The 15,756-nt window shown below is 37.6% G+C and overlaps 3 long non-coding RNA genes and 1 other non-coding gene across 4 annotated transcripts; 2 read left to right on the top strand and 2 right to left on the bottom strand.

Moving 5' to 3' along the window:
- Window positions 1-2,736: 2,736 nt before the first annotated feature.
- Window positions 2,737-2,808, bottom strand: trnae-cuc (transfer RNA glutamic acid (anticodon CUC)). Its single transcript has one exon. It is a non-coding gene; the product is annotated as a tRNA-Glu (tRNA).
- A 3,129-nt stretch (window positions 2,809-5,937) lies between these two features.
- LOC139026302 (uncharacterized) lies at window positions 5,938-7,195 on the top strand. The gene is made up of 2 exons (XR_011478076.1): window positions 5,938-6,046; window positions 6,238-7,195. It is a non-coding gene; the product is annotated as an uncharacterized lncRNA (long non-coding RNA).
- Window positions 7,196-10,570: 3,375 nt separating this feature from the next.
- On the bottom strand, window positions 10,571-13,048 carry LOC139026303 (uncharacterized). The gene is made up of 2 exons (XR_011478077.1): window positions 12,829-13,048; window positions 10,571-12,619 (listed from the first exon to the last, which is right to left on the bottom strand). It is a non-coding gene; the product is annotated as an uncharacterized lncRNA (long non-coding RNA).
- A 932-nt stretch (window positions 13,049-13,980) lies between these two features.
- LOC139026301 (uncharacterized) lies at window positions 13,981-14,767 on the top strand. The gene is made up of 3 exons (XR_011478075.1): window positions 13,981-14,029; window positions 14,123-14,221; window positions 14,629-14,767. It is a non-coding gene; the product is annotated as an uncharacterized lncRNA (long non-coding RNA).
- Window positions 14,768-15,756: the final 989 nt, after the last annotated feature.

The raw sequence follows: 15,756 nt of genomic DNA, 5'->3' as shown, positions 1-15,756 counted from the left end.
TCAAATTTTATTTGTCACATACACATGGTTAGCAGATGTTAATGCGAGTGTAGCGAAATGCTTGTGCTTCTATTCCGACAATGCAGTAATAACCAACAAGTATCTAACCTAACAATTCCACAACTACTACCTTATACACACACGTGTAAAGGGATAAAGAATATGTACATAAAGATATATGAATGAGTGATGGTACAGAACGGCATAGGCAAGATGCAGTAGATGGTATAGTGTACAGTCTATACATATGAGATGAGTAATGTAGGGTATGTAAACATAAAGTGCATAGTTTAAAGTGGCTAGTGATACATGTATTACATAAAGATGCAAGATGCAGTGGATGATATACAGTACAGTATATACATATACATATGAGATGAGTAATGTAGGTATGTAAACATTATATTAAGTGGCATTGTTTAAAGTGGCTAGTGTACATTTTTACATAATTTCCATCAATCCCATTATTAAAGTGGCTGGAGTTGAGTCAGTATGTTGGCAGCGGCCACTAAATGCTAACTACATCTGAAGTCAATCTGGTGACATCAAAATGATAACAAAAGGTTGTCCTACTAATTATTTGCCTCCTGTTGAATGTCATTGTATTTCCAAGCCACTGTAAGGACTTTTGATGAAAATCTTCATCAGCGCTTATTGACGATGCATTGAGTAGAATGCTCAGTCAGCCATCGGTCCAAAACAAACGTTCTAAACAATATTGTGATGAAACATGGAACCCATTAATAAGTTCTGCTCCTATAATGAATAAGTTCTGTCCTGCATAATGAATAAAGTTCTGTCCTGTAATGAATACTTCTGTTCCTGTAATGAATAATGTTCTGTCCTCTAATGAATAAGTTCTGTACTCTAATGAATAAGTTCTGCTACTGCTAATTAATAAGGTATCTACTGTAATGAATAAGTTCTGTACTCTAATGAATATTCGTATGTTTATAACTATAATGAATAAGTTCTGTCCTTAATGAATAAGTTCTGTACTCTAATGAATAAGTTCTGTACTGTAATGTAATAAGTTATGTACTGTAATGAATAAGTTCTGTACTATAATGAATAAGTTCTGTCCTCTAATGAATAAGTTCTGTCACTCTAATGAATAAGTTTCTGATTTGATTTGAGCTAGCTAGATAAGATTGAGGGGAGGCCACCGGATTTCAGCTAGCTAACGTTAGTATTGCTAGCTATTTTTGGACAGAAACTTTGTTAGCTAATGACAACATTGCCGTCTGTTTAAAGTAAATCTGACAACATGATAATTCTGGGAAAGTTGTTTCCTACTAAATATTTGACTACTTTAGCAATGTCATGGTATTTCCAGGTCACTTTASTGTAATTTAGACTAAACAGTAGTTAGCCTCCGTCCAGAATGATTGGGCTTCTCACCACTTTAGGGCTCTACTATGGCTCCTCCKATAGAGGACGGCTTGAGAACGTTCATAACAATGAATCCAGAATTAGAAATAATGTCTGGCTCGGATCTGATTGTCAGGGGTATGTGTCATTTTAACTGACTTGTCTGGAAGGGCCCATAGAGATCCGAACGCGACTGCTGAGAGAGAGAGATGCAGGTGCAGGTCAAGACAGGTACTATGTAATCATATTTGATCCAGTCCAAGACAGGTACAATGTAATCATGGATATCATAAGGTGAATGCACCAATTTGTAAGTCGCTCTGGATAAGAGCGTCTGCTAAATGACTTAAATGTAAATGTAATCATATTTGATCCAGTCCAAGACAGGTTCTTTGCAGAATAATATAAAATGGTCTGAGACCAGGCTGGGGAGCAGGGAGGAGTATTTGATGATAAATAACCTAGCTATGGCAGCTATTATAGCAGGAGTCTGCTTGGTTAGTTGATGTYTCTCCATCACTCCTCCCTGKTCTCAGACTAKTTCATGTTATTCTGTWTGTAAATCCGATAGACTCCATTTAGTATGATAGGTTACGTTTGGTATGGTTACATAAGACAGGTGGTTAATGAAGGCAAAAACGAGAGGGCAAGAGTTTCTACTGTTAGACACCACCAGAGTTTCTACTGTTAGAGTCAGTCAAAGATTAATTAATTAATCCAAGATGGACCACAGCCTGTTGTTTCCAATGAAGCATATTAATCATAGTGGGCAGAACATCATAGTGGGCAGAACATCATAGTGGGCAGAACATCATAGTGAGCAGAGCCAAACACGAGTTTGAGATCAAACGTTTCATAGATAAGAAAATTAGCAGAATGTCGTCCAAAATCCATCTCGCTCCATCTTCTCCCACTGCTGGGCCCTGGGCTTCCTCTCACTACCAATATTTGGTATGAGTGGAAACGTCAACCCGGATGCTTCACATTTATACATCCTGTGAAATATCTGTCTCATTGTTCAATCTGTGGTTTAGTTAGACACCACCATGGAAAATGTACAACGATTTCCAAACTGTGGGGTGGTAGCATTTCACAGCGTCTGAACACGCAACAGTGAAACATATTTTTTTTATTAAATCGTAAGACCAAGAAACAACAACAAATAAATCTAAAACAGAAAAACAGCAAACATTAAAAACTGTAGCCTAAATTCAAACAAAGACATGAGGCAAACACAAGGATAGCAGAAAATAACACGGAAAACGTTCACTTTCAAATATAACTGATCAAATGTGGATGTACATACTCTTTTGTAACATTTAAAATATAAGCGTTATTTTAATAAAAATAAATAAAAAAAATGTGTTCCCTGACCGGGAATCGAACCCGGGCCGCGGCGGTGAGAGCGCCGAATCCTAACCACTAGACCACCAGGGAAAGCTACTTTATACCAGACAGTATGACTTTTCACCTGATTACTCAGCTGCTGTTCACAACTGGAAGTTCAACTTGTCGCTCTTTCTTTGAAAGAAACAATAACCACAGATAAAAGTTATCAGTATCTTTGCAATGACACATCAAAAGCTGTGTGCACGGCTTCCACCTTTCAGCACTGTAGGCTTTCTGTCTGGTAAACAAGCAAACTTTAGTGGAAGTCGGGTGACGCTTGTGGAGACTTTAACGTTAGCTATATGGTTTTACAGCTAAGCCAGCTAGCTAACGTTAGCTATATGGTTTACAGCTAGCCAGCTAGCTAACGTTAGTTATATGGTTTACAGCTAGCCAGCTAGCTAACGTTAGTTATATGGTTTACAGCTAGCCAGCTAGCTAACGTTAGCTATATGGTTTACAGCTAGCCAGCTAGCTAACGTTAGCTATATGGTTTACAGCTAGGTAACTAGCCTTGTGAAGACTTTAACGTTAGCTATATGGTTTACAGCTAGGTAGCTAGCCTTGTGAAGACTTTAACGTTAACTATATGGTTTACAGCTAGGTAACTAGCCTTGTGAAGAATTTAACGTTAGCTATATGGTTTCCAGCTAGCCATGTGAAGACTTTAACGTTAGCTATATGGTTTACAGCTAGGTAACTATCCTTGTGAAGACTTTAACGTTAGCTATATGGTTTACAGCTAGGTAGCTAGCCTTGTGAAGACTTTAACGTTAACTATATGGTGCCCAGCTAGCCATGTGAAGACTTTAACGTTAGCTATATGGTTTACAGCTAGTCAACTAGCTAGCTAGCTCTGGCCTTTAATCAAGCTGTTCCACTCTGATGTTGATGAAAGCCCGACTGTCTAGCAGAACCAGCGGCAGGAGAGACCCGGGCGGGTGGAACAACGGATAAAAGTAGCCGAAAACAGCAAACTCTGAAGGTGGGTCTTCGATGACGAGTAGGGTTGACAGGAGGAGCCAAGGACAACGTGTTGCATCAACAACCAGGTATGTACAGCAAACATCAACCAAACATTACAGAGGCAACAGGCAGCGTAGTCTGTGTTGTATTACGTTCACTACGGTCATACAGAAGCCACATCTATATATATCTATATATCTACAGTATCTATCTATATATCTAACTAACGTTATCTATCTATATATATACAGTATCTATCTAGTTAAATAAAGGTTAAATAAAAAAATATATATGTCTGACTGTCTAATGAGCCAATGCCAATAGCTAAATGGAGTCGATCAGTTACAACTTTTACCTACCTATTTGTCCATCATCATAAATACTTTAATTCGTCTCTCTGTGACAAAGGCTATATCCTGGATGGAACCCTATTCCCTATATAGTGCACTCAGGGCTGCCAACTTTTGAAGAAAGCTTGGAGTGAGATTTTGMGGTGCTGCCCAAAGAAAATGTTACTGTTTTAAAGCGAATTTTGTGCAGTTCTACTTATTTTGACATGGAAACAAATCACAAGTCATGTGTATTCAGAATGTTTTGAATATTAAATTAACACTCAAAATTCGACAACTTTGTTACTTTGAGATTTTGGGGGGGATGAAATTTAAAGTATGTAAATATTTAAAAAAATAAATGTGTAGGTGGTTTTACACTTTATTCAGACATTAATTAAATCAGATTACAAGACGGTGAATGGGGAAAAACAGTAGGAAGGTCAATGGGATGATTCCTGTTTTCTAGAAACAGTGGAAAGGTCAATGTATTAATTCCTGTTCTCTAGAAACAGTAGGAAAGGTCAGTAGATGATTCCTGTTCTCTAGAAACAGTGGGAAGGTCCGTGGATTGATTTTGTTCTCTAGGAACAGTGGGAAGGTCAGTGGATTGATTCCTGTTTTCTAGAAACAGTGGGAAGGTCAATGTATTAATTCTTGTTCTCTAGAAACAGTGGGAAGGTCAGTAGGATGATTCCTGTTCTCTAGAAACAGTGGGAAGGTCAGTAGGATTGATTCCTGTTCTCTAGAAACAGTAGGAAGGTCAGTAGGATGATTCCTGTTCTCTAGGAAAAGTAGGAAGGTCTGTGGATTGATTCCTGTTCTCTAGGAACAGTGGGAAGGTCCGTGGATTGATTCCTGTTCTCTAGGAACATTGGGAAGCGTTCTGTGGATTGATTTGTTCTTAGAAACAAGTAGGAAGGTCAATGGGAACGCTCTGCACAGGAAATACTTATATTAATGGTTGATGGCAGTGGGTGACCAAATCATAGATTGCAGTCTCCTTGTCCATAGACTGCTTTCAAGGTAAGGACACAAACATTMAGATTGTAGTACATTTTAGGTGAGCTATCTCTTTAAAATAGGTCTGGAACAAAATCCTGCTTGCTCTCCAGGAAATACCACGACGGACGCGGTGCAATTTAGAAGCAGCCCAAAAACCCCGCAACATGCGACCAAGAGTATGTGAGTGAACCAGAGCTGGAGTGGAGCCAGAAGCGGAGCAGTTTACTGCAGCTCGGAGCTCAGGGCGAAGAAGCATAGTAAGATAATCAGAAGCTGATAAGCTTCTATGTTGTTCACCACAGTCGTCYTGTTAGGGATATCTAGGTGAAATGTCCAACGTTTTCCTGAAATTCGGGACATTCTTACTCTGGGAAATTACTATGTGAAATATCAATTTCTCTTTAAACCAGGACATGTTACTTTCAATTTTTTTTGTTTCCTTCGTTACAGGTTATGATAATCTACAGTCTGAAACTGAGGCAATATCCCTTGACCCAAGGACTGTACCTGAAACGATACAAGATCACCGGTGAAGTGTTCATTAGAGACATCCTTATCAACCAGTGGAACTGAAGAAGAATTCCTCACTACCAGACAGACTGTCAGAACATCATGTCTAATAGTTATCTATGGGACTGATACCAGTGTAGAAGAGTTGGTCATGTCTAATAGTTATCTATGGGACTGATACCAGTTGTAGAAGAGCTGGTCATGTCTAATAGTATCTATGTGGGACTGATACCAGTGTAGAAGAAGCTGGTCATGTCTAATAGTTATCTATTGTACTGTTACCAGTGTTAGAAGAGCTGTCATGTCTAATAGTTACTATGGGACTGATACCAAGTATGAAGAGCTTGGTCATGTCTAATAGTATCTATGGGACTGATACCAGTGTGAAGAGCTGGTCATGTCTAATAGTTATCTATGGGACTGATACCAGTGTGAAGAGCTGGTCATGTCTAATAGTTATCTATGGGACTGATACCGTGTAGAAGAGCTGTCATGTCTAATAGTTATCTATGGGACTGATACCAGTGTAGAAGATGTCATGTTCTAATAGTTATCTATGGGACTGAACCAGTGTGGAAGAGCTGGTCATGTCTAATAGTTATCTATGGGGACTGAACCAGTGTAGAAGAGCTGGTCATGTCTAATAGTATCTATGGACTGATACCAGAGTGTAGAAGAGCTGGTCATGTCTAATAGTTATCTATGGGACTGATACCAGTGTAGAAAAGCTGGTCATGTCTAATAGTTATCTATGGGACTGATACCAGTGTGGAAGAGTTGGTGACTTTTAAAGGACTTGGTGAATGATTACCTTGTCAATAGGACGATTGAATATTATTGTCTTGTAGACAACAATTTATTTATTTTTGTGTGAGTTTCCTCCTAATACAGGATGTGGTAGGAATCGTAAGGGACATCATCATTACACCTGTTAATAGTTATTTTCTATAACTTTGTGTGAAATCTATTTCTTATTGTAACAGCATGTACAATATGCCCTTTTGTGTTATATAGAAATTCAAGGTGTTTCATGTGAATGATTATATGCTTACTGCTAATGTTTTTATAATGTCTATTTTTTCATGTTTTCTATTGTTTTCTAAAAATACATTAAGTAGATTTATTTTTTAATTGGTCTAGGGGGGGGTATAAGAATATTTAGAAGATAAATACACAATGCAGAGACAGAGTACAAGAGGTCAAATGATGAGAGTCAATAGAGGACTAATGATCAAGGGAAATTGTGTTTTTTCTGTAATAGGGAATTATTGATGAACGGTTCAGAGACATGGGAAGAATATGTCTTCTGGAATAGCATACTTGTTATTTGGCCATTGGTTAGTTTTATTACAAGGAATTCTAATTGGTCAACCACAGGCTAGGACTGGGTTATAAAACTACATGCTGTCCCTTTGTTCTGTTGAGAGAAAATCACTGGAAAGAATCACTGGAGAGAATCACTGGAGAGAATCACTGAGAGAATCACTGGAGAGAACCACTGGAGAGAACCACTGGAGAGAATCACTGAGAGAGAATCACTGAGGACAGGGGAGAATGACCATCTACCTCTCAGCATAACATCTATGATTTATCCTCTTTGAATAAACCTATTTTCCTCCCCCTGATTTGCTTTGGGGTCTGTGTTATTAATTTTAAAGAGTAAACATCAACTGCTAACAAGTTCATAAACCATGTGCCATGGAATCGGTAGAACAGTGAAAATCTCTTCCCTACTAGTTTGCAATCTATATTTTACAGCTTTAAAGTGTTTGGTCATTAAATGAAACTGGTATACTTTTGTATTTATCACAATTTTCTTTAAACATTTTTGGTCTTCAATTCCGACAGACAAGTTCCTTACTTTTCCACGTTCCGCTTCCATTTTAGAGGTAATGCTGCAATTAGTTGGTTGTAATTTTGGGTAGAGCAGATATTTCTATATATGTTTGTTAGCTGCATGTGTGACATAACTCCACCAGTCCTATTTAGGATATCATTTACAAAGATTATACCATTCTTTCCATAAATATATATATTTTTTAAATCAATTAGTATATTTGAGATTAACCATAATATTTGTTGTAATATTTGTTCTGTATTTTCTGGTGGATTCAAATGAAATTGCGAAACAACTTTCTATGGATTGTTTTAATAATAGCTATTTTTTGAGGGGAGATGAAAAGTTGTAATTTCAATAAAGGGAAAAGAGCCATTATTGAACATGGGGTGAGACATTCTTACTAATCTGCTGGAGAACCAGTTCTGGTTTAAGTATAACCTTTCTATGACTGAAACCTTCAGTACGGGGTTTTATGCTTTAATATTTAATAATTTCTGCCCTCCAAATTCATATTCATTATATAAATAAGCCTGTTTAATTTTGTCTGACTTGCCATTCCAAATAAAATTGAATATTTTTTGCTCATATGATTTAAAAAACAAGCAAATTGTGGTTCCCACTATGTGAAATCAGTTAGCAATAACAAGTAGTTATTCTGTATGTTTATCATGTATCATACATGCCATTTAGATGTTTATACTTTACAAACACACATTTTGTTTCTGTAGATCTCAAAATCCATATATAGTAGACATAATCTATAGGTTTACCAAACGGTTAAGTGGTTAACCATTAAGCGCAGTTGGATTAAGTGATGGTCAAATGTATTAAAACAGAATGAGAAGAGAATCATATGAAACTTGTTGTGAGCGTTCCATTGTGAAAGACAATGACTTTTATATGAAAGGTATTTCTAGATTAAACTGATTAGGTTTTTGTGAAAAAGTTACTGTGGGATTTTGTGTCTTGTACTTTAGTCAATTGAAAAAAGCCTTTTTGATGATGTGTTTGGAGTTTAGTACTAAAGAATTGTGAAATGTTACCACATACTTGTGAAAATAGTACCAAAGTGGTAAGAAAACTAAATATACAAGCTTTTTAGGATGCGGTTTTATGGTATTTACTTTGTTTCAAATCATATTTAAATAAAGCTTTCTGAAATGTTACTGTTTCATCCACAAGTGACCAAGTTACCAAGTGGTGCCTGGAGAAGTAGATATATTCTCTAATTTTACAAACGACCTGCGAAGGAAAGGAGCCCGGTGTGAAAAGTTCTGTTTTCCTATAGTTTTGTGTGGGTTTTCCTATAGTTCCTATAGTTTTGTGTGGGTTTTCCTACATCTTTTGGGGGCGGTTTCACTCTCAAATCACACATTGTTGTTATAAAAAATGAACAAAATTGATTGATTGACCTAAGTCCTTAACAATGCTTAAACCACATCAGGAGACCATTTTTATAGGTCTGGGAAAAGATCTCAAAAATATATTTTTGTGAGGCTGTCTATTAATGAACTTTTTGTTGAAAACAAATATTTGAATGGGAAGAGACTGTCACTGGTAACCATGGTTAAAAGGAGGGTATAATATAATATTGTTTGGTCTGTAACTTACCACCCTCCTCATGGAGAAAATCACCTGAGATAATTATAACACGCAAAGTAAGAAAAACTATTAAATGTATCATTCTTACATTGCCTAAAATGATGAATAAGACACTAATGAGATAGACCTCCACTATAACAATGTAGATGTACAGTTTATGGCATATATGACGATAAACGGTTGAGGAAAACCCTCATTAACTTTTCCCAACTTTACGTAAATCACCAGCGGCGTCCGCTGGGCGATGACCAATCATATCGAGTGGTTCCCGTGACGATGACCAATCATATCGAGTAGTTCCCGTGACGATGACCAATCATATCGAGTGGTTCCCGTGACGATGACCAATCATATCGAGTAGTTCCCGTGACGATGACCAATCATATCGAGTGGTTCCCATGACGAACCTGACGCGATGGGACCTACGGCTGGAGACTTTCTCCAGCAAAGATGGCTGACAGAAATACTAGGACGGATGCAAATGTAATTAATGATAAAGTCATAACGATTCATGCTAAAAATGTACAGCTGAGAGGAATGTGTTAGCTAGATAGTGTAGAGACAAACGATTAGGCATTTTTTTTGTTATAAAGTTACTTACAAAAATCGCTATTCAGCAAGATAGCTGACTAGCTAACATTAGCCAGCTAGCTGACTAGCTTTATTGGTGTTGTGACATGAGTATGCAATTGTAATTCTGGTTGTTTAATGTTTTAGGGACTCCTGAAACAACCAGCAAACCAGACTGACGTCTTGTGAAACAGTGGATGTAAATAATCTCGCTAGCTAAGGCATTTACTGCAAATTGAATGTACAATTTTGTAAGCTTGCCTTGCTGATATTTGCAATGCAGATGAAGTAACGTAGCTAGCTATTTTCTTGCTTAATTTGTTGCAGTGCAGTGGAAGATAGAAATACCTGTATGCCTATAAATTAGATGTGTAGCCGATCTGTGTATGGACCCTAAAACGTTTGGTATACATATTAGTTCAGAACCTAGCTATGAACCTCAGCTATCCTAGCCTGTTGTATCTTCAAAACAGTCTGAATGACATTAATGAAGCCTATGGATTGAGTAGAAATAATAGAACTTTGTGCCAAGGTTGCAAGTCGTATATACATGTAGTTATTGAGATCCCCACATGTGTAGCCTGTACATTTAGATATTCACTGATCATGTACTCTACCTTGGCAAATAAAGGTACAGTTCAGGTATGAATGTCTTTGAGATTATTTTTCAGTCACATCAAATTACAGTCTTTGAATGATGCTGTGTCTGCAGGTATGTATTAGAATTATATACTTCAACAGTGTTACCAATCTTGGTCCTGGACATCAATGGTTACACATTGTAACTAATAGACTAGAAAACAGGATTTAATAGTTTTTCATATATACAGAAATATATATATATTTTTTAAAAACAGTACACTACACTTCCTATATGTAAATACACTAAAACCAGTTCATCTCAACATCTAATTTCCTTCATATGCATTGATCTGATAAACACAGGATAGTATTTCATCAAATGAGAGACTTAATGTCAACCAGTAGAGAATGTGAAAACGCTTTATTGAAATAAGTTCATTATACAAGTGGTATAAACATTGTAATATTATAAATACAAGTTCAATCTGTACTTCAATGCACATCTGGTGTGCATTATAACAACAGAAAAAAGAGGTGGGGAGAAAGGTGTAGAAATCAGAAAGGGAAAGAGGTAAGAACAGAGGCAGATAGCATATGATTAATGAATCACAGTGCTAACCTAATATTCTCTGTTCATCACTATTACATCATAGTGTCTCCTAACCAGCCTTGGGCTCTGTCGGCCCAAAGGTTATTTTAAGAGCAGGTGAGGTGGCGATGACATCAAAACATACCCGTTTATTCCATGTGTAACTCTGTGTTGTTGTTTGTGTCACACTGCTTTGCTTTATCTTGGCCAGGTCGCAGTTGTAAATGAGAGCCGAATAAAAATAAATAACAGAAAACAAGGCTTAAACATGCTAACACTGTCATCATAATCATCAAGAGGTGAAATGCAAAACATCTTGGATCATTAACTCTGGGACTACTACATCTCTATTTGAATGTAAAGCATCTCTTTAATAATACTTCCTGTATAATATAAACTGACCTTGGATCATTAACTCTGGGACTACTACATCTACATTTCAATGTTAAGCATCTCTTTAATAATATTTCCTGTTGACCTGACCATGGGACCTCACACCTCTGATCATGCTGTGCCCTCCATGTAGCCAGTTCAGATGCGGGAGGGGTTCACTGACACAGCTGATATAACCTAGAGGATTTAGGGAGAAGGGGAGAGAGGGATGAAGTGAAGGAGAGAGACTGTTATTGAGAAAATAAKGTAGTTAAAGYGACAGTGTTCAAYAGGAATCTGTKTGTGGCCTCACCTGGTGTCCACACCACACTAAGTGGCTGCAGAGTACTTCATGCTGAAAAACATGAACGGACCCACAAGGACAAACAATATAGTGTAGTTATAGAAATAATGAAGTGTCTTACTCTTCTCCATGGTTGGCCCTCTTGACTATTCTTTGAAGGTGCAAGGAGCCCCAGTTATACATCTGAACCTGCTTACTGCACATCACAATCCATCAATACAGTCATGATACATGAGTGTGTAGGTGTGGGTTATAGGGTGTCTAATTGTTCAATTTTTTTTCAATATTAGTGATTTAAAATAGCCTGTTTTGTTTTTGTACAGACATCACACCCTTACCTAAACAGCACCCTCATCTGAGAAGTAGACATCAAAACGGAGAGAAACTGGGCATTTTATATAACTAGCCAAGTCAGTTAACAAATTCTTATTCACAATGACGGCCTATCAAAAGGCCTCCTGCGGGGGCGGGATTAAAATAAATTAAATAAAAATAGGACAAAACACACATCACGACAAGAGAGACAACAACACTACATAAAGAGACCTAAGACAACATGGCAGCAACATGACAACACAGCATGGTAGCAACTCAACATGACAACATGGCAGCAACTCAACATGACAACACAGCATGGTAGCAACTCAACATGACAACATGGCAGCAACATGACAACACAGCATGGTAGCAACTCAACATGACAACATGGCAGCAACACATGACAACACAGCATGGTAGCAACTCAACATGACAACATGGTAGTAACAATATGGCAGCAGCACAGGGTAAACATTATTGGACAGCACGAAGGTCAAGAAGGTAGAGACAACAATACATCACGCACAGCTGACAACTGTCAGTAAGAGTGTCCATGAGTCTTTGAAGAGATGGAGATAAAACTGATATAACTGCAGTTAACATAGCTAAGTAAATGGAAGAATACTCTTATTGCAATGTGAATGGCTCTTAAAAAAGCCTTAGGTTGTGCATAGTGTAGTCTATGGTGTTGCCAGGGAACAGCACCCTCCTCGAAGAAGTATGTGGTGAAGAAATCCCGCACACAGATCCCCCTCCTGGTCCTTGTGTCCATCCTCATGAAGGACACAGGTAGCCTTCACATACCTGAATTCCTCCAGGAGGCAGTCCCAGGTGGCCCTGGTCACCCAACCTTGCAGTGCCCTACATGTTAACTGCAGGCAATCGTTTTGAAGGTATCCGTAAGAATTTGGAAGATAATGTCAATATCAAACTTTTACATCACCAGTTCATTGTGGATTACTAACGTATAATATCCCTTAAAACAAATCATGATAACATTGGATTGATAGATGTGCATGTGTAGCATGTGACAATAACAGGATCACATCAAGGATAACATTACAAATGAATATATAAATACCACTTGAAGCCTGAGGAGTTGATCATTTGTATCAGCTGTGCAGTGCTAAGGCAACAACGTGCACCCCTTTGAGTCCCCTTCCACAGCCCTCTGTATCTGAGGACAGAAAACCTCACAAGAAACAGACTTCATTATAGTCAAATTACACCACACTGAATATTATGTTACTATTATCTCCGTCCTCACTTCTAGGGACTGGAACTACACAAGTACCTGCCCTATCCAGAATAGCCAACTCTCTCACTTTGACAGTGCTTTCACCCTCCTCCATGGCTGTTAGCTAGCTACCTACAAATGCATTTGGAGTTTTACAGGGATAACTACATCAAGATAGCTAGCTAATATGATGTTAGGTAGCTGGTGACATTTAATTCACTTAGCTAGCCATCTATACAGTATGCAAAGTTGGCCAGATCGGTAACTAGCTAGCTCATTTCAGTTAGCCTGCACTGTAGCTAACATTAGTTAGCTAATAATACATTTTTTTATTATTATATATATATTTTTTTAGACATGTATTGACTTACTTGAATAGGTTCTCCCAGCCATGTGGACGATTGGAAACAGGGCAGCAAACTGTGTTGTCACTAGAGCGTTTTAGAGCATATTACTATTGTAATGACCTGACTAGATCATAAAGGAACAATTGTCCAGACAGAGGTTTGAGTTTACAGTTTATTAACCCAACTCCACACAGGCTACTCTTTGGCCGTAGCCCACGACAAATAAATGAAAGATACCTGTATAAAACAACCGTGACCTTCTCTTGTGAAAAGAGAGAGACCAATGGCAAAACGTGGCCTTAAACTTGCAACGTAATGACACCGTAATGCATACATTTTAAATTACATTATGGGTGCTAAACATACAAATTAAATATACCAAAACATTTTCCTTAAAGTATAATTTTTTGAGATTACTAATGTTACTGTCCCCATTACAAAAACACAAATACTTAAATACATGTAATTTTGCCCTTGAAACATTTAATTGAAATACTGTAGAATTCCATTCATTCCTATGAAGAACTGCTCCTACTGGGGAGTGACAATATGACCGATTGGTGGCTTCAAATCCTCTCAAAGGTCAATACATAGCATCAACTATCCAAGGTTTATAGCATTGGAGTTACCTAATAAGTTAAAAGTCAAAGTACAAAGTACATATGCTGCTGCCATTTTGAAACAACTGCGCCATGAAGGTAACATTTTTGTTTTAATTTAAGATACCAAATATCATGGTTTATCACAGGTTTAGACACCAATTGTTTTACATGAGCATTTTACATGAACAGGTTTATTTCTATGGGCGTGTTTTAAGGAAGACGTAACGTTGGAAACAAAAGTCTGGGCTAGACCGTGGGCTGCGGACTATATTGAATCAAGATAGTTAGGTAAAGTTGTGTATAGGCTATCATATTCTTAAAGTTATGACATTAAACATAGCTTGTAACTCACAAAAGCAGTAGGCATTTAACTAGTCTACATTTCGGTAAACCACTGTAGCCGAGTTTTGGCTACTATCTAATCTGCGGATGGGATGCCAGCGCATGGTTTTAGAAATAAACAGCTATAAACTATATAGATTTCATACATTGTTAATTATTCACTTCCCTTTAGTATGTGAAATAATGTAATGTTAGGTATTTGGTATCCTTTAGTCATCTATCCTATCGATTCCATGTTTTAGTTTTTTGTCCCACTGAATTACATTTAGGAGGCCACATCCGAACGTCAGCAACATCGTAGGATTCCTGCTATTTTATATTATTTTATTTAAATCGCTGTTTTTCCACAATAGGTCAACAATCTGTGGCTTTCTGTGAAAATATGCTGAGCAACAGTAAACTGCCTTGGACTTTCATCCGCTTTCATTTCTGAGAAGGAGCCGATGGAAATGTCCTGACGGCTATGAGGAGAGTGAAGTAAATATGGAGGAAGACAGGTAAATTACTCTATCATTAGGTTTATCTGTATTGTTAGTTTTATTCATAATGTCGGTGAAATGTGTCCATTTCAAGTGCAGCTGTTCCAATAATTATAAAAAGCGCGAGGTGTGACACAGCTGGGGTGTATTCATTAGGAACCAAACAAGCAAACGAGAAGGGATTTTCATGAATTTGTCCAGTGAGAAACTGTCGTTTTCGTTGCAAAACGTTTTGCTACGGTGTGTAATAATTCATACACCCCTGGCAGGTACCGTTTTAGCACACCTGCTGGTGATTACTGCAATACTGTCCCGTTCAGTAACCAAACGTTGCCTATAGAAATGCCACCAGTAGCCTAGAGTCGACGCTATTCCACATGCGTATTGCGTTCCGTATTGCGTTTTTTTAGACAAGGAAGTATAAGTGAAATACATCTACACACGAGCTAACTGGAGGGACCAATAGAAACTCTTGTTTTATTTGCAAAAAGTTTTTCTGTTGCTACTGTGTGCACTACTGAATACACCCCTGTTTAGTGGCGTTGATGCACAGCGAGCTCAGCCCGTGTGTGGATGAATTCAGGCTAGCAAATTGGCTCAACTGTCGGGTCCTTTATTTTAGAAAAGTTAGCTAAGCTAGCCAACACATTTCATACATTTTGTCAACTTATTTTGTTCAGAAAAGCTAACAAGTATGTATATATCTACCTGGTCTATGGGTTGTAGTAGGGTCAATATACTGCCAGACAGGTTGGTAGTAGGTACAGTAGTGGGGAGAACAAATATTTGATACACTGCCGATTTTGCAGGTTTTCCTACTTACAAAGCATGTAGAGGTCTGTAATTTTTTATCATAGGTACACTTCAACTGTGAGAGACGGAATCTAAAACAAAAATCCAGAAAATCACATTGTATGATTTTTAAGTAATTAATTTGCATTTTATTGCATGACATAAGTATTTGATATATCAGAAAAGCAGAACTTAATATTTGGTACAGAA

The sequence above is a fragment of the Salvelinus sp. IW2-2015 genome, unplaced genomic scaffold (assembly GCF_002910315.2).
Source record: "Salvelinus sp. IW2-2015 unplaced genomic scaffold, ASM291031v2 Un_scaffold4357, whole genome shotgun sequence".
Classification (NCBI taxonomy): domain Eukaryota; kingdom Metazoa; phylum Chordata; class Actinopteri; order Salmoniformes; family Salmonidae; genus Salvelinus; species Salvelinus sp. IW2-2015.
Note: the sequence above shows the minus strand (reverse complement) of the source record. Positions and strands in the feature narration are given on the sequence as shown.